Below are 20,199 nucleotides of genomic sequence, written 5' to 3'. Positions count from 1 at the left end.
CTCCAACGTCCGCTGCCTGCTCTGCAGCAAGGCGGGCCCAGCTCCAAGGCGCCAAGGCCCAGCACCGCCCCAGCCTCATCCAGCCCAACGCACGGCCCGGGGCCCAGCAACGCTATCGCCGGCCTCCTCTGCTTCCAACTGGGCCAAGCCCATGGGTGAGCAGGCCAACAGCCCCTCTCTTGTGCTCCTATCGGGCCATCTAGATACGGATCGTTTCGTGTTTTTTCCTTAGAACGATTTTCCTATTTTCTAGAGAGTGCAGTTTTGCAGAAACACCCTTGCACATCATGCATATCATTACTCACCAACCGTGCATCGGATCTAAATAAATTATATATGCAACTTGCTTAGAATTTTGCGTAGATTAATAATTTGCAACTTCCATCTATGTTTAAAATGTTTAAAATGCTGTTTGTCTAATTTTGCTTAAATGCATGCTAAAATGCTTTATTTCATAACTAATTAACCGTAGCTTCAAACCTAACAAACTTTATATATAAATGGGGTAGAAAAATGCCTAGTTTAACATGGTGCACTCTTATTGCATGTTTAACAACTCTAAAATATGGTTTAGGGTAGAAAAGTACCAAATCCATAAATAAGCACATGAGGATTTTTCCGGACTTGTTGTTTGTTATTTCTGGCCTCATTTAAACTTGCCTAGATAGGTAGTTTTCTTATACTTCACCCTCTTGCCATGTTTAACAACATTTGATCTTGTTGGGTACCTAAACGAGAGAGAACTAAATAAGTCATGTGGTGTTCCGTCAATATGCAACTCGTTGCATATTGAGCTCCACTTAATTTGTAGGATTGCTTGTGCACTTTGCCATGCCATGCTTCATTAAACCAGACACGCATCACACTTGGTTGCCTTGTTCAAAAGTTCATCCGATTAACCAGTTAACTTGCCAATTAATCCCTACTCGTAGGGTCACCGAGTAGCCGATAAACTGATAAATCATCCGATCAATTGATTAAATGGCCGATTAACTTGCCGATTAGCCTATTAATCCCCTACTCGCTAGCTGTAACGCCCCGAGACCGATGTGCCAGGTGTCCTCCGCTTATTTGTTGTTGTTGCCTTGTCATTGCTTGCGTGTCATGCATTGCACATCATGTCATCATCTGCATTGCATCATCATGTTTTCAAAACTCGCATTCGTTCGCATCTCCCAGTTCCGTCCGTTGTCCGTTCTGAGCCCAGACACACTTGCACACGCCTGCGGCACGTCCGAAATATTATTTTATAGGTGGCCGGAAAATGTTCTCGGAATGGGTCGAAAGTTGGCATGCGGTGTTGTTATAGTGTAGATAGACCGCCTGTCAAGTTTCATCACATTCGGAGTTTCGTTTGATAGCCCAACCGTTAAACTATAGCGGCATTATAGCCGGTCTTTTCGTCGGACATTTTCGGTCTCCGGAAACAGTCATCGGGTCTCTCTCTTCACTTCTCTCACCTCGAGACCGTCTACACAGCTCTCTACCTACCACCAGTTCCAACCTAACCTCTCTCGTCAGCCCGCACCCCACCTCGCGCGCGTCCGAGAGTTGTCCCGAACCCGACCTGGGCAGTCGTCACCGTTGGATCCGGATCAACCCCAAACATCTACAAAACGTCTCCGTTTTGTTAATTGGGCTCCCTAACCTATTTATCCGAGATCGTCCGATTAAGATCGGAGGGACGAAATGCCCCTATCCGAAAACCCTTTTGCTATATATGTATAGGCCCAACCCTAAAAATCAGGAACCTTGTCCCATCCTCCCAGCTGCCGCCGCCACTCCTAGATCCACATCGGGATCTTCCCATTCCTCCTCCCACCAACTAGAGCTCGAGCCCGAGCTCTTTGATTCGAACCCAACCGGATCACCTCCCCGCGCCTCCACTCGATACCTGGCCATCTCCTGCCCGAGGGATGCCTCCTCCCTGCCCCGCTCAAACCCAAAGAGAGGAGCTCCTCCTCGACCTTCAGTCGCCGCTCGCCGGAGCACCGGACCAACACAAGAGCTCCGCGCCGCCCCTTCCAACTCGATCCTCGTCGGAGCTAGCCTCCTCCATGCCTCTCTCTCTCTGACTTCCGCTGCGGGGAACAGCCGCCGCGCCGGAGCTTCATCACTGTCCCGCAGGAAGCCAGGAGCACCAACACCCGACCACCTCTTCCCTCCCCCGCGTTCCTGCCGTCTCCGCCGCCTGGCCTCCCACCAGCGACCGCCGCTGCCATGGTGAGCCCCGACCTCGCCGTCCTTATTCTCCCCTGCCTACCGAGCTCATCTTTCTCTCCCTCCCGTTCTGCAGGATGCCATGGTGCCATCGGAGTCTGCCGCTGACGCCAGGAACGGAGAGGCAGCCACCAGATCCGGCCTCTAGAGCTCAGCCTCGGCCTCCTCCTTGCCTCCTCGACCACCCGGCGACCCGCTTTGCCAAGCCGCCACCGTTGCCCCTGCTCTGCCTGCCTCTGCAGCGCCTCCAAGTCCCGCTCCTTCCCCTGCCAACGCTCGCGTTGACTTGCGTCCGCGAGCCCAGCGCCTCCAAGGCCCAGATAGATCCGGCCTGCCCAGCCTCTTCCACTAACGGGCCAAGCCCAATGTGAGCAGCGCTCCAGATTCGGCCCAGCTCTATATTTTTTCTGCCTGAATGTTTTTCCTTTTATCCTGAGACTGCAGATTTGCAGAAAAGTCCCTAGAGTTCATGCATTTAATAACTCATGAACCGTGCATCGGATTAAAATGTTTCAAACATGTTAAATGCTTAGAATTGCATCTAGTTTCATAATATGCAACTTTCATGCATGTTTGAAATGTTTAAAATGATGTTTGTTTAAATTTTCCCCTATGCCATGCTAAAATGATTTATTTCATAACTAAATAACCGTAGCTCGGTTTTAAATAATCTTTATATGTAAATGGGGTAGAAAAATGCCTAGATTATCATGATGGCTTTACTTTGCATGTTCAACAATTCTAAAATTATGTTTAGGGCAGAACAGTACCAAACCTAATATATGCATATGAGGAGTTTCCGGAATTGTTGTTCGTTGTTTCCGGCCTCATTTAAACTTGACTAGATGGGTAGTTTTCATTTGCTTCACCCTCTTGCCATGCTAACAACATTTAATCTTGATGGGTACATAAACGAGAGAGAACTAAATAATTGATGTGGTGTTCCGTCAATATGCAACCCGTTGCATATTGAGCTCCACTTAACTTGTAGTGTTGTTTGTGCACTTTGCCATGCCATGCATATTTAAACCGGACATGCATCATACTTGGTTGTGCATCATGCCATGATTATGTGATGGTTGTTTACTATGTTGTGCTTCTTTCTAGTGTTGCTTCTTCGGGTTGGTTCCGATAACGTCGTGTTTATGAGGACCCATTGGTCTACGTCTGTTTATCTTCTTCATGGACTCGTTCTTCTTCCTTGCGGTATTTCAGGCAAGATGACCATACCCTCGAAATCACTTCTATCTTTGCTTGCTAGTTGCTCCCTCTTTTGCTATGCCTATGCTGCGATATCTACCCTTGCTTATCATGCCTCCTATATTGTTGAACCAAGCCCCTAACCCACCTTATCCTAGCAAACCGTTGCTTGGCTATGTTTCTGCTTTGCTCAGCCCCTCTTATAGCGTTGTTAGTTGCAGGTGAAGATTGAAGTTTGTTCCTTGTTGGAACATGGAGATGTTGTTCCTTATTGGAACATGTTTACTTGTTGGGATATCACTATATATCTGATTTAATTAATGCATCTATATACTTGGTAAAGGGTGGAAGGCTCGGCCTTATGCCTTGTGTTTTGTTCCACTCTTGCCACCCTAGTTTCCGTCATATCGGTGTTATGTTCCCGGATTTTGCGTTCCTTACGCGGTTGGGTAATAATGGGAACCCCTTGACAGTTCGCCTTGAGTAAAACTCTACCAGCAATGCCTAACATTGGTCTTACCATTCGCCACCTAGCCTTTTCTTTTCCCTTGGGGGTCGCACGCCCAAGGGTCATCATTATTTTAACCCCCCCGGGCCAGTGCTCCTCCGAGTGTTGGTCCAACCGAGCGATGTCCAGGGCTACCAGGGGCAACTCTGGGCTGGCCTACCCGACGTCTGGCTCATCTGAGTGTGCCCTGAGAACGAGATATGTGCAGCTCCTATCGGGATTTGTCGGCACATTCGGGCGGTGTTGCTGGACTTGTTTTACCATTGTCGAGGATGTATTGTAGAACCGGGATACCGAGTCTGATCGGAATGTCTCGGGAGGAGGTCTATTCCTTCGTTGACCGTGAGAGCTTATGATGGGCTAAGTTGGGACACCCCTGCAGTGATTTGAACTTTCGAAAGCCGTGCCCACGGTTATGGGCAGATGGGAATTTGTTAATGTCCGGTTGTAGATAACTTGAACCTTAACTTAATTAAAATGAGTCAACTGCGTGTGTAACCGTGATGGTCTCTTTCCGGCGGAGTCCGGGAAGTGAACACGGTGTTGGAGTTATGTTTGACGTAGGTTGTTCTAGGATCACTTCTTGATCATAGTTTATCGATTGTGCTTTGCCTTCTCTTCTCGCTCTCTTTTGCGTATGTTAGCCACCATATATGCTAGTCGCTTGCTGCAGCTCCACCCATACCTTTTACCTTACCCATAAGCTTAAATAGACTTGATCGCGAGGGTGTGAGATTGCTGAGTCCCCATGACTCACAGATACTTCCAAAACCAGTTTGCAGGTGCTGATGTTACCGTGCAGATGACGCAACCAAGCTCAAGGAGGAGCTCGTTGAAGATCTTGTCCTTCATGTTGTTTCGTTCTAGTCGATCAGTAGTGGAGCCCAGTTGGGGTCGATCGGGGGACCTTGTCGCATTTGGGGTTCTTCTTTTATTTTGGTTCCGTAGTCGAACCTTGATTGTTTTTGGATGATGTAATGCTTTATTCATGTATTGTGTGAAGTGGCGATTGTAAGCCAACTATGTATCTTTTTTTCCCTTATGTATTACATGGGTTGTGTGAAGATTACCTCACTTGCAACATTGCTTTCAATGCGGTTATGCCTCTAAGTCGTGCTTCGACACGTGGGAGATATAGCCGCATCGAGGGCGTTACACTAGCCAACCGAGCAGCTACCAGTTAATGATTTCCTCAACAATGCTTGGTTGTGCATCATGCCATGCTTATGTGATGGTTGTTTACTATGTTGTTTGCTTCTTTCCGGTGTGCTTCTTCGGGTTGGTTCCGTTAACATTGCATTTGTGAGGATCCGTTTGTCTATGTCCGTTTGTCATCTTCATGGACTCGTTCTTCTTCCTTGCGGGATCTCAGGCAAGATGCCATACCCTCGAAATCACTTCTATCTTTGCTTGATAGTTGCTCGCTCTATTGCTATGCCGCGATACCTACCACTTGCTATATCATGCCTCCCATTTTGCCATGTCAAGCCTCTAACCCACCTTTCCTAGCAAACCGTTGTTTGGCTACGTTACCGCTTTGCTCATCCCCTTTTATAGCGTTGCTAGTTGCAGGTGAATTTGGAGTTTGTTCCATGTTGGAACATGGATATGTTGGGATATCACAATATCTCTTATTTACTTAATGCATCTATATACTTGGTAAAGGGTGGAAGGCTCGTCCTTATGCCTGGTGTTTTGTTCCACTCTTGCCGCCCTAGTTTCCGTCATACCGGTGTTATTGTCAGGACCCCGATTCCAAGTCACATCGATCTAGCCGGTAACACCTCATATCACTTTGCGGCCTCACGCACGGTATTCCCACGGGTGTCGCCTTACCATGGCCCGGGACCGTTTGCGCCTTTTGGCTCACGTATATGATAGTGTCGCTAGCATCCATATGACAGAGAACCTGGACCGACATGGCTAGTCGTGAACCCAAAGCGGCACCAACCTATGGGAACAGACATACATGAATCGCATCGAGCATGTCGGTCAGCACCGTGTGAATCCGGGCTGTAGCACTGGGCTAATAGGACTCCGGGAACCCGGGCTGTAGCAGGCTAGGGAGGACTCCGGATGTCACCGCGTGACATTTCCCCGAAGGGACAGACACAGGAACAAAGTGAAACACATGCCGGCCAGTCAAGTGTCCTGAGCAGTAGTGCTGGGCTAGCAGGACTCCGGTGAACCAGGATGTAGCGGACTACTATGGCTCATGGAAGCACTAGACTACATTTCCCCATAAGAGAGGCTGCCAAGGATAACCAACTAGATTGTCGGATCCCACACATACCAAGCATTTCAATCATACACACAATATGCTCGATATGTGTAAAGACAACATGGCATCACAACATAACTCTATGACTCAAGTATTTATTCATTAGGCTCCGAGGAGCGAGAAATTACAAACATGGTTCTCATGACCCAGCATTTAGAGCATACAAGCAAACAGGCACATGCGGAAGCTTAACATGTCTGAGTACCGACATCTACAAATGAAAAAGGCTGAGAAGCCTGACTATCTACCAGATCCTGCCGAGGGCACAAGATCGTAGCTGAGGTAACAAGCTAAACATCGAAGTCCACACGGAACTACTAGCGAGACTGACGTCTCTCTGCAAAACATAAAATAGGCAAACGTGAGTACAAATGTACCCAGCAAGACTTACATCAGAACTAACTACATATGCATCGGTATCAACAAGGGGGGGTGGTGGACCTCAACTGCAGCAAGCCAGCTTTGACTTAGTGGCTAACCTGAACTACGACTGCAAGCAACTCTTTTGAGGTGGCGCACACGAGTCCACATATTCACCATTCAATACAGCACTATGGATTCGCTACCGTCTCCCTACGAGAAGCCCATCCATAGCACTCACACTTATCTTGCGAGCTTTAGAGTATCCACTTTCACTTTTCTATGAACTATTATAGGCAACCCAGAAGTCCTTTACCGCAGACACGGCTATTCGAATAGATCATTTATAACCCTGCAGGGGTGTACTTCTTCACACACGCTCTCGCCACTTACCACCATGTACATGTCGTGTATCTCAGCAACCTTCAAGCGGAAGCCTTGCGAGGGAGTCGGCCACGACCTGACTAACCACACGAGTCTCTAGTCTAGGTTTATCGCCTATTCGGGTTCCATCCGCGAGGAGATCCGGCCGGAGTTTCGCTCACAGCCCCAAACGATGTGTGCAGGGTTCCCGAGATACCAAACGGGCGCCCAGTACACCATGCCATGGTGTATTTATCGCATCATAGCCCACCCCTAGGATCAGCGCTATGCACGGCCGCCAACACATATCCTACAAACACCAGAAACTAGTTGCAACTCCTGGACAGAGGACAAGGGCAGTTAATAAGTTGAGAGGGTCCATTAGTTTCGGGCCCAATGCGTGGTAGCAGCTAGTCATGGATCACAAACACAGAACTTAGTTCCTAAGAACGGTTTCAATGAGACAACCCACCATGTACTCCTACATGGCCTCTCACCGCTACCTTTACCAAATCGTGTTCACACACTTAGCTCACACACAGTAGGACATGTTCATCACTGTTCCAATTCATCCCCGATGAATCAGACCTGACACAACTCTAAGCAATAGCAGGCATGACAAACAAGCATGAATGAGTAGGCACATCAGGGCTCAAACAACTCCTACTCATGCTAGTGGGTTTCATCTATTTACTGTGGCAATGACAGGTCATGCAGAGGATAAGGGTTCAACTACCGCAGCAAGTAACAGTTGAATCGTTGTTGTCCTAATGTACTAAAAGAGAGCAGGAGTGAGAGAGTGGGATTGTATCGGAATGAACAAGGGGGTTTTGCTTGCCTGGCACTTCTGAAGATAGTATAGTTCTTCATCGGTGTCATCGAACTCATGGTTGGAACCACGTCTATCGAGAGGGGACAAATACCGGCAAACAAAGAGGAACACAATCAGTGCAATGCAACAATTATGATGCATGATAATGTCATGGCAATATGCTGTTGATTGAGCTAATGTAACTAGCAATCATGTTAAATGAAGTTGGTTTGAACCAAGGGTTCAAATTCAAACTCCATATGTGCTTATTTAAATGTCAATTATGCAAATTGCCCTGTACAACAATCCTAGGTTGTTCGAACATGCATGCAAATGCCATAAACAGATTCCTTGAATTTTCCTGATAATTTTTCATATACAATTTATTTCATTCTGAGTTATAGATAATTTTCTATGAATTTTAGAAGTTTTGGCTATTTTTTGGAATTTTCTGAATTATTTAAAATCCAGAAAAGCATTTACTGCATCAGCATGACATAGGGGTGACGTCAGCAGGTCAACTGGGTCGACCAAGTCAAACCTGACCTGTGGGACCCATACGTTAGTTTCTCAGGCTGGTTTGGGTGGATGACATGTGGGACCGGTCAAAGGCCATGTCAGCAAAGTCAACCTGACATGTGTGCCTGGTGGATTAGTCTAAGTTAAACAGGGAATAAATTCCAGGGTTAATTAGCGCATGGGGCCCAATTGTCAATGACTCCAGGGGGGTAATCAGTAGGGTGCTTAGGCCCTAATGATGGTGCCACATCAGCCACCGACGTTTAACCGCCGGCGACGACAGACCGCGGCGGTGCCCGCTTCGGGTTTGCTCTACGGGCCACTGTTCGACGCGCGGAAGGGTGCGTTTGATAGAGGGGAGAGAGACGCATCCGTGGTTGGCCGTGGATCGAGCGGGGATGGATGGAGTCAATGACGGCGACTAAAACGGCGGCGACCGGAGCACGGTGGGTTGCGGGTTTGGGGTTGCGGTGCACGAGAGGGGGAGATGTTAGTGGCTACGGTCTCGTGGGGTCATTCTGAGCACGGTAGTGTACTTAGGTGGAAGCTCCAGTGGCTATAGCCAGGACGGCAACATGGCGCGGCGGCGGCGAGCTTCGGCTCCCGTGAGAACGAGGGATACAAGGTGCAATCGAGGCGGTGAAGAGAGGGGTTCGAAGCGGTAGCTCACAACTGTTGTAAGGGGCGTCGAAGTGGGCTCGGGGAAGGACATACGGCGTTGTGGCATTGCCGGTGATCTCGGTGGCCCGAGGTAGAAGACGACGATGTCGAGGGCGTTGCGGTGCTTCCCAGCTCACGTGGCTCGGTGGGGTATACGGGGACGGCGTGGCGGAGCTCCCGAGCACGTTGGATGGGCGAGGGAGGGCCAGTGGCCGTGGCAACAGCGAGCAGCGGTGACGGGCATGCTCGGCCATGGGGGGGGGGGAATCAGAGGAGCGAGGGGCAGGGAGGTCCAGAGAGCGAGGGAGAAGTGAGAGGGGGGTCGGGGAGGTGGCGTGGCACTCGTGGAGGCGTCCAGGCCCTCGACGACGAGCAGGAGCTAGCGAGGCGCGTGCTAGCGCGCCGCGGCCACGCGCTCATCCTCCTAGCAAAGGAGCAAGACGACAGGGGAGGGGGCCAGGTGGGCCGCCAGGTAAGGTCCAGGTGGGCTTCTCTCTCTCTCTGCTTTCCTTTTTTATTTGTTTCTGTTTTCTATTTTTCTGCTGCTGTTTTGGCTTTAGTAAAAATACTAAAGCATTTTGTAAAATGCTGCAATAATTTGTGGACACTCTATGGATTATTCCAGTGGTCCACATTTAAATTCAGCATTATTTGAGCATTTAAATTATTTATAGTGTTTAAATGCCCAAATTCAAATATGATATGATTTAATTCAAAAATCCATGAATGACCTTGAAACATGTGCATCATTTTTGTCAGAGGTTTTAACCTTTTCTAAAAATGATGAACATTTTTAAAGGCATTTTGGGTTTATTGAAAAGGCTTATGGCTGACCCTATTTGATTTAATTTTTGGTGCTAGGGTTTGTCATCCCCATTTCAACTTTTTGAGAAATTTAACATGATGACATGAATGCCTTAGTGCAACTAATGACAAGCAAATTCTAGGGCTGTGACAGTTATGTTCCTTGATATTGCGTTCCTTACACGGTTGGGTGTTATGGAGACCCCTTGACAGTTCGCTTTGAATAAAACTCCTCCACCAAGGCCCAACCTTCGTTTTACCATTTGCCTCACCACCACCTACTTTTCCCTTGGGAGTCGCGCTCCCGAGGGTCATCTTTATTTTAACCCCCCCAGGCCAGTGCTTGTCTAAGTGTTGGTCCGAACCGAGATGCCTGCGGGGCCACCTCGGGGGAACTTGAGGTTTGGTTTTACTCGTAGCTAGTCTCATCCGGTGTTGCCATGAGAATGAGATATGTGCGACTCCTATCGGGATTGTCGGCTCATCGGGTGGCTTTACTGGTCTTGTTTTACCATTTTTTAAATGTCTTGTAACTGGGATTCCGAGTCTGATTGGGTCTTCCTGGGAGAAGGAATATCCTTCGTTGACCGTGAGAGCTTGTGATGGGCTAAGTTGGGACACCCCTGCAGGGTTTTGAACTTTCGGAAGCCGTGCCCGTGGTTATGGGCAGATGGGAATTTGTTAATGTCCGGTTGTAGAGAACTTGAAACCTAACTTAATTAAAATGCATCAACCGCGTGTGTAGCCGTGATGGTCTCTTCTCGGCAGAGTCCGGGAAGTGAACACGGTTCTTGTGTTATGCTTGAATGTAAGTAGTTTCAGGATCACTTCTTTAATACTTCTAGTTCACGACCGTGCTTTGCTTCTCTTCTCGCTCTCATTTGCGTAAGTTAGCCACCATATATGCTAGTGCTTGCTGCAGCTCCACCTCATTACCCCTTTCCTACCCATAAGCTTAAGTAGTCTCGATCTCACGGGTGTGAGATTGCTGAGTCCTCGTGGCTCATAGATACTTCCAAACAGTTGGAGGTGCCGATTATACCAGTGCAGATGACGCAACCCAGCTCTAGTGGGAGCTCGATGAAGATCTTGTTCGTTATGTTGTTTTGTTTCCTGTTGATCAGTAGTGGAGCCCAGTCGGGTCGATCGGGGATCTAGCATTTGGGGTGGTCTTTCTTTATTTTGGTTCCGTAGTCGGACCTTGATTGTATTCTGGATGATGTATGCTATATTTATGTATTGTGTGAGGTGGCGATTGTAAGCCAACTCGGTATCCCTTTCTTATTCAGTACATGGGATGTGTAAAGATTACCCCTCTTGCGACATGCCTACAATGCGGTTATGCCTCTAAGTCATGGGGGCACCTGTTGCAGGAGAAGCACGAGGGAGATTAGAGGAGGAGACGAAGGGAGGAAGGAGAAGGGCAGGGCGATGGGGTCTTGGTCCGGTTGAGGTGCTGGCGAGCGATGGGAGGCCAGGCCTCCTGGTTTGAGCGCCCTGGGAGCTCCTCTCCCGACCTAGATCAGATCGAGGAGGCTGTGGGCGACGGGTGGAGCTGATTTGAGGCCGGATTTGGTTGGCTGGGTGGGGATTGAGAGGTGGTGTGTGGTTGGGCGAAGGGGATCCCGAGGTGGGAGAAAGTCAATGGCGGCGGCGAAGGATTTGATGGATGGGACATCTCCCTAGATTGTAGGGTTTGTCCAAAATGACTAAGGGTGGACTATATATACATCACAGATTAGGTTAGGGGCTACCTCGGTCCCTCTGATCGGAATCGGATGGTCGCGAAATAAAAATCTTAGGGAGTCCCAATAGGTAAACAGTGATGTTTGATAAATGTTTCGGGATGATCCGGACCCATCGGTAACGACTGCCCGGGCCGGGTCCGGGACAGCTTTTGGATGCGCATGCGAGGAGGGCCGCGGGCTGACGAGAGAGGTTAGGTTGGGCCCGGCGGTAGGTAGTGGACTGTGTAGACGGTTTAGGGAGAAAAGAGAGGGAAAGCCCAGCGACAGTTTTCGGAGACCGAAAACGTCCGACGTTTGACCGACTATAATGCCGCTATAGTTATTCGTTTGGGGCGTCAAACAGACTCCGAATGCGATGAAACTTGGTAGGCAGTCTACCGGCAACATAACAAGACCGCATGCCAACTTTCAACCCATTCCAAGAACATTTTCCGGCCACTTATAAAATAATATTTCGGACATGCCGCAGGCGCCTGCAAGTGTGTCTGGGCTCAGAACGGACAATGGACGGAACTAGGGAAACCCGGACGGATGCAAGTTTTGAAAACATGATGATGCGATGCGGATGATGACATGGCAAGATGCAACACGCAAGCCAATGACATGGCAACGATAGCGAATAACTGGAAGACACCTGGCGGAACGGTCTCGGGGCGTCACAACACTCCACCACTACAAGAGGATCTCGTCCCGAGATCTAGGATGGCACCGGAGGGAAACGGAAGAGGAAGAGAAGAGGTAAAATAAGTTGCTTCTTGGACAAACAAGTGAAACCATGAACCTTGAGAGGTTAAACAATTGAAAGAAAGAATATAACAAAGATGAACACAGTTGAAAACACTCCGTCTATAAAAGAGGAACAAGGAACATTACTAGAACCTTGTAGGTTGAAAGACATAATATAAAGGGTTGCAGTGGACAAGAAGTACATACAAGCACCTCGGTTGAGACGAGATGTACAAGGAACGATAAAGATCAACCACGACAACACTCCGGTTAGAAATGGAAGGCATAGAATATGAACTTGGCAAAATGAAAGCACTTCGATGAGACTCCGATTAGAAGAGGAATGATAGACACAACACTCCGGTTAAAACAAGATAAAGACGAAATAAGAATGATATAATTTGGACAGCACTCCGACTGTATATGGAAGGAATTGAACAATAACTTGACAAGATGAGAGGATACTTGATGAAATCAACAGCACACTGCCTTCGGAACTATTGGAAGAATGGCACAAGGGGTAAGAAAGGTTTCAGACATCACTTCAGTTGAGAAGGGAGGCAAAAACTTGATAAGATTGAGAGAACTTGAATGAAGGACACGACACTCTGGTTGAATGGATAAGTAAAGGAAATAGGATGATCTTGGCAAAATGAGATGATGTGATGAAGAGAGCAACATCACAATACCTCCGGAGCAAATGAATGGAAAACTAGATGGTTGGAAAAAAACAGAGAAGAATAATGGCAACTCTCGCAATTAAATTTGAAAGAGCATGCTTACAAAGAAAAGGTTGAATGGAGTTGTTGGAAAACCAACAACGAAAAGAGTAAGCTTGTTGTGGCTAATGGAAGACATCTCAAAATTATGAGGTGACAACCTGCCACTCACGGGAAAAAGATTTGATTGAGAGCTAGAAAAGATAGAAAGCTTCTCCCACCGAGGTGATAGCAGAACTTGGATCACAGGTAATCCTCACAAAGAGCAACATTCCCAATGGAAGGCTTTAGGTGAAGTCTATACCAAGATAACTCCAAGGAAGAAAGTGATGGGTTTAAATACCTCATTCCTGACAACCTGCATATCATGAAACACGAAAGAAATTGTCAAGAATGACATAACACCACCGAAAGAGACAAGATAGAAAGAAGTGCACTTTGGAATGCAAGATGAAGAATACTTGAGCTCCTCCAAGGAAAATCTTGAAGAATACTTCGAGAATGAATTAAATCTTTGAAGAACGACCATGTATTACCTCCATGAAGAACTCCGGTAAAAAAGAATGATCAAACGAAATGAAGGATGAAAAGAATAAGGTTGAAGCCTTGCAATGATTAGATGGATCTTCGCGATGATATAACCGAGAAAACTTGGCACTCCGGAAGGAAAAGATAAACAAATGAAATCAAGAATTTTGATGAACCTCCGGAATAAGGAATTGAATTCACTCGATGAAACAAGAATAAGAATTACATTATGCTTATCCTTCACCAATTTAAATTAATGACAAGTAACGGATTTGGCATACTACTTATTCTCGTCGAAAAGAATTAAAGAGAGATATAGCACAAACTTGGGAAGGTCTTCAACGAACCACTGGTAGGATTGGAAAGAACGAATGAATTGATACGATAACAAAGGAAGAGAACTCTTGAACGACCCACCATAAGAATTGAAAATGAACGAAGAAAAGATAAAGAAACACCGGGAAGAATTAGAAAATGAACGAAGATACTTGAGAGAATTTAGGTACAAGTTAACGAAGAGATCCTGAGCTGATTAGATGATACTTGAATGATGCACCGGTATGATTTGGAGAACAATAGCTGAAAGCTGAGAATGAATAATTATGAGATGATGGGATCCGGAGAATCAAACTGAAAGACTCTTGAATTGCTCTGGATGGGTGAAAAGAATTCTCAAAATCGAAAAAAAATTATGAGAGGATGGCATCAAGCTTGAACTTCGCCTCTTTGGAAGAATGGGTAAGATTTGGAGGAGAAACTCTTCTTCGGTCTTCAAATGTAGAGAATGACGATGATAAACACCACCATGAATTGTTGAGATACTCCGGGATGAAAATTAGAAAGGTTGAACCAACGATGAAAAGACTATGAAAGATCTTGGAGAAAGGCATTTGACTGATGAAAATTCATTCTTACGTCAAACTTTAGAAGATTTGAGAATAGCTTCGGGAAAAAATAGAAGAGTCAGGTAAGATCCTGGGAAAAGACCTGTGAGTTAGGGCCCACTCAAGATAAACACTGTTGAACGATTACTTGAAAGATATTGCACCGGTTGAATTAAATGGCTTGAATGAGATAACCATCCCGCAATAGCTTGAACAGATCGAGAATGGAAACGCAAGTCTCTTGAGATATCTTCAGCACTCTAGAACAAATGAGAAGCGAGGATAGGATGATTAAGAGGTGCACCGACATGAGAAAGAATTTGAAACGAGGAAAAGGATATGATCGACAAAGCTTGACTTGAATCCACCAGAGAAGAAAACGAGTGAAGAGTGACGAACTTGAGGCTTCCTTAGTATCTTCCTGAGAATCACCGGATAAGAATATTAACGGAAAAGAATGGAGAGACTTCACATCAATAAGATGGATACTTGATTAAGAAATCTGAGTCCTTTAAGAAACAAGGGTGGGAGGGCGGGAAAACAAAGGCACCTTGGGGACAGATGAAACGAACAACATTGGAAAAAAACGGAGAGGTGATCTTGCGGATGTTGAAATGATCGGATCCACTTGAAGAGAAACACGCCGGTTGGAAAAGAATTAACATGACAACCTCGATGATCAAGAAGGATTGGTATTCACATAGAAGTGTGAGAACACCACTTAGGAAAGGTATGGAATCAACACTTGACTTCGAAGCAACTGGAAGACCACAACTGAAAACAAAAACAAAGGATTGGCTTGCAAAATAAGCCGGAACAAACATATGATAGAGATTTCATCCGAAGTTTTCGTGGTGGGGCCCATACGGGATCGATCGTACATCACCATCATGTACAAGGCAGTGCACATGACATACAAAGCGTCCCCGAGTCAGCATAGCCAAGGACTCTTTAAGACACAACGAGACCACTGTAAAACCAACCGTGGATAGGCGGACAACTAGACGTCGAACCCCAATTTCATATCATAACATCTGTCGGAAAGATATCCTAGGAGCTACTTGAATTCCCACTTATAAACTCCCAAAACTTTCTGGTTATGCAATCAGGTGTTGGGGATACAGGGGAAGCATAATATCTCACCCAAAACTAGCAAATCCTACATCCAGTTGTATCCATCCTTCAACACATAACCAAGAAACCTTCGGAAATCATTTACCTCAACCTTCGAAAAGCATCCGTTATACGAGTTATGGCAATACTCCCGAACTCCCGCCCCAGTACTGGGTGGCGTCAAGGTTATCTCACCAACAACTGCATACAAGAGATTTTCGATGTCGGCGAACTCGGGTATTCCAGAACTGCAACGATAAAATTGTGACGACAACACCTCGGAGCTCAACTCCCCGGGACACTGCCACAACCCCTAAATGTCAGGAGGCACCAAGAACAATGTTCTTGTCACAAAACCATCGGAATGATTCCAAGATACCCGCATGATCCTAAATTTTGTAGTGAAATTTGAGGAGAGAAATGTCAAAACTCTACGTCAGGAGGCCCCACCAGAGCAACGAAGGGACTGAGGAGTAAAAACAATCCTACTCTCCGATATATATAATCCTATAAGTCTCAAAACATTTACTTCTAGACTCAACAACGTCAGCGATTTGATCAAGCAGGGGGCTCTGATACCAACTTGTAACACCCTGGACACACCCGCCGGTGGTCGTTACTCCTGGCAGGATCTAGACTGGCTCCACAGATCAATACTAGTCTTTTCTGCACACTTTGTCCTCACTCATGCGCACCCAGGAGCAACTTCCCGGTCGGTCACCTATCCTGACACTACTCCAAGCTGAGCACGCTTAACTTTGGAGTTCTGTCCGAATGGGCTCCCGGAAAAGAAGGAATTCCTTATTGATATGAGTAGCCTATCATCCATATTAAGCCATGCTATCACATATTTAAACAGATTGGATCCCAGATCCATTCAGCGCTACGCAGAAGAAATCCCCAAAGACTGCTCAGGAGAAACTATTCCAGCATGGCTAGTGTTCCCAGCTCCTCCGCTCGTCCCGGCCCAGAGAAAGGCGAGTAGGAGAGGTGTTCTGTGTCTCATAGCCGATTGACGAAGTTGAAAACGCAGGGATTCCTTCCCCATGCGGATCTAGTCCCTGTTCGAACGGGGCTAGCTTCCTTCAATGAGGGGACTCCGGCAGAGGACTTCCCCAATCCGTCCGGGGGAAGTGAGTGTGTTTTGTCCCCTACCTGCTAAGAGGCGTTGGATTTCCAATCCATCCGTTCCTCCGAGGGCTTCTGGAATATTACAACCTCCAGCTGCACAACTTCACTCCGGCCTCTATTCTGCACATTGCGGGTTACGTCGCTTTATGCAAACTTTTCCTGGGCGTCGAGGCTCACTTCGAGTTGTGGAGGAAGCTGTTTTGTCTCGTCCCATGTAATCACGAATGGTCAATATTTGAAGTGGGTGAAGCCGAAGTATGGCGTGTCGCCGATACCGGATATCCATCCGGCACACCAAGGAAGGCACCTGATGAATGGCCCTCCGAATTGTTTTATATAGAGGACATTGCGCTTCCTGACCCGATTCGAAAGGGTCTTCCTGAATTTGCTCACGTCCCGCTGAAGAAACGCCAAAGTTGGCATCCCCGGAGTCTTGAAGAGGAAGATGTCACGGAGGTTCGTCAGCTGATGAGTAGGATAAGAGAGATCACTCAGTCTGGACTCATAGTAACCGAGGTTATGGAGATTTCCATAGCGTGAGGGGTTCAGCTGCTCCAATACAGAGGGCTTCCCATGTGGCACTACAATGGGGAGGACGACGCCTCTTGCTGCGGCCGGAAAGGTCCGGATACCCCTGCCGCTTTGGCTAAGATATTAGCCGAACTGTTCAAAGGGGAGGAAAAGGAATTTCTCCGCATCAAATTTAGAGACGGGTACTCTATGTATAACCCTCCCAGCTGGGTAACGCCCGATGTTGGTGTCAAAACCGGCGGATCTTGGGTAGGGGGTCCCGAACTGTGCGTCTAAGGCGGATGGTAACAGGAGGCGGGGGACACAATGTTTACCCAGGTTCGGGACCTCGCAATGGAGGTAATACCCTACTTCCTGCTTGATTGATCTTGATGATATGAGTATTACAAGAGTTGATCTACCATGATATCGGAGAGGCTAAACCCTAGAAGCTAGCCTACGGTATGATTGTTGTTGTCCTATGGACTAAAACCCTCCGGTTTATATAGACAACGAAGGGACTAGGGTTACACAGAGTCGGTTACAAGGGAGGAGATCTACATATCCGAATTGCCAAGCTTGCCTTCCACGCAAAGGAGAGTCCCATTCGGACATGGGATGAAGTCTTCAATCTTGTATCTTCATAGTCCAACAGTCAGGCCAAAGTATATATTCCGGCTGTCCGAGGACACCCTAATCCAGGACTCCCTCAGTAGCCCCTAAACCAGGCTTCAATGACGACGAGTCCGGGGCGCAGATTGTCTTCGGCATTGCAAGGCGGGTTCCTCCTCCGAATACTCCATAGAAGATTTTGAACACAAGGATAGTGTCCGGCTCTGCAAAACAAATTCCACATACCACCGTAGAGAGTATAATATTTCCACAAATATCATCTGCTGACAACTTTTCATAACGTGACATCACGCCATGGCCTCGGTCATTATTTGAACCGTTTTTCCCTGCCCGCCCACTGCACGTGTTGCGAGGCAGTTTTATTGGCACGTCTTGTTGAAGCGGAGACCGTGTCCCCTTATCATGGGATTCTCATCAATATGGGTGTGGGTAACCCAATCGTTCTCGTTAGTACGACTCCTCGATTTTAGGCAAGTTCCAAACGGCCACGCGGAGGACACTTGATATTCGCCCTCTTTATAAAGGGGACAAAGCCTGTCCCTTTCTTCTCATGCTCAATCCCTCCCTTCCCCCACCCAGAGTTCCAACACCCAAGGCTCAGGCGAAGTGCTTCGGACCTTCAATCATGTCCAGATCCAACCTTCAGGGCCAGTGCATGGCTTCCTCTGTCACAAAGGAGCACATCAAGAAGCTAAGGGAGGCCAAGTATCCGACCGCTGAAATCTCGCACAGGCTGCCTGCCCGAGGGCAGGTCATCCCCACTCCCGAACCCAACGAGAGTGTCGTATTTGTTTCCCACTTCCTTCGAGGGCTAGGCTTTAGTCTTGATCCCTTCATCAGAGGGCTCATGTTCTATTATGGGCTTGACCTCCACGATCTAGCTCCGGATTCCATTCTTCACATCTCGTCGTTTATCGTGGTATGTGAGGCCTTCCTCCGCATTACCCCACACTTCGGCTTATGGCTCAAGACCTTCAATGTGAAGCCGAAGATAATCGATGGGCGACACGCAGAATGCGGAGGTGCCACAATAAGAAAAGGCGTCGATGCCCCATGGCCAAAGGGTTCCTTCCCGGAGATATCCAACTTATGGCAGCGGGAGTGGTTTTACATCACAGCTCCCCGAAGTACTAAGTGGGTGGCTGCCCCCGCCTTCCGTTCGGGGCCCCCACCACAACTGGCATCATGGGTCAACAAGGGGCTAGACTGGGGGCCGGTTAATGACGTGCCGACATTGCAAAGTCGCATCTGAGATCTCCTCGAGAGGGATGTCGGTCTCGTCAAAGTAATGCAAGTTATGCTAGTTCGTCGGGTCCTGCCATGCCAACGTCGATCTCTCCGTATGTGGGAGTTCAACCCGGAAGGATCGCGAACTATTTAGTAGTTCTTTGGCGTGACGCTCGAAGAGATGTATGGATTGTTCTTTGGATCACGGATAAAGTGTCCGGACACCACCGAGGATGCGGGTCTCAACTTTAATCGTCCAGATACCCAGGTAAGTATTTCCACGACTGAACACACTGTCTTTTCATTTGTCATAACATAATTCTGAAAGAATTGCTCTTGGCCAGGACTGGGTAAGAAAGGCAAAGATGATCAGGTGTTCGGCCCCCCTTCCCGAGGGCTCGTCGGATCCTGTACTAGCCAGGATGCTGGAGTACGCATCTTATCAAGTTCCCTCGGGGGAAGATAAAGTGAAAGACGAGGAAGCCGAAAGCGAGCCTCATGCATTACTCATCCAAACCGGGGGAATTATTACCTCCATGAAGGAGGGTAATCGGGGAGAAGAATCTGAAATTCCCTCTCCCCAAGGAAGGAAAAGGACTGCTCCTGAAGACTTGGAAACAAGGGTTTCCAAATGAGAGAAGAAACCCTCGCCAGGGGGCCCTGAGCCGGAGAGCATTCCTTCCGCATAGTGCACGCAAGGGGATCAACCCTTCACCGAGTTGTAAGTGAAGAAAAGTACTTTTGGTAAATATATTCTGCTTTATCTCCACGGACAATAACCGAGACACATGTCTTGGAGTCCAGATCGTAGCCCTTCTCGACAGAGTTCGTCTTCGGGGGATCTTCTTCCGGAGATGATGGAGAGCGAAATGCCTCCCCTTCTCTCCCCGCCTCCTGGGGCGGATGACCCTGAGGTGTCATCACGGAGGATTTCTCCTGATGCGCCAAGGCCAGAAGGTAACCCTTCGGCCACCCGAAGTCTGGAGTATTCGGCTCCTAAGGGGAGTAATAAAAAGAGTCCGGGATCGTCCAGTGCGCAACCAGACGTACTCACGGGTCTTTTGGAGCAAGCGGCTATCACGGAGGAGCATCGTACTTTAATGGGTATGGTGGTTGAGAGGATCTCATCCGCCAAAAGTGGGTTGCATGAAGCTTTTACGAGGCTGCTAAAAGGCTTTGAGGTACGCAAAAAAAATTGACAGTACCGCAAATGCTAGGTGTGCTCTATACAGATAGTAGCCCCTGAGACTCTGG

The sequence above is a fragment of the Triticum urartu genome, chromosome 1 (genome assembly GCF_003073215.2).
Source record: "Triticum urartu cultivar G1812 chromosome 1, Tu2.1, whole genome shotgun sequence".
Classification (NCBI taxonomy): domain Eukaryota; kingdom Viridiplantae; phylum Streptophyta; class Magnoliopsida; order Poales; family Poaceae; genus Triticum; species Triticum urartu.
Note: the sequence above shows the minus strand (reverse complement) of the source record.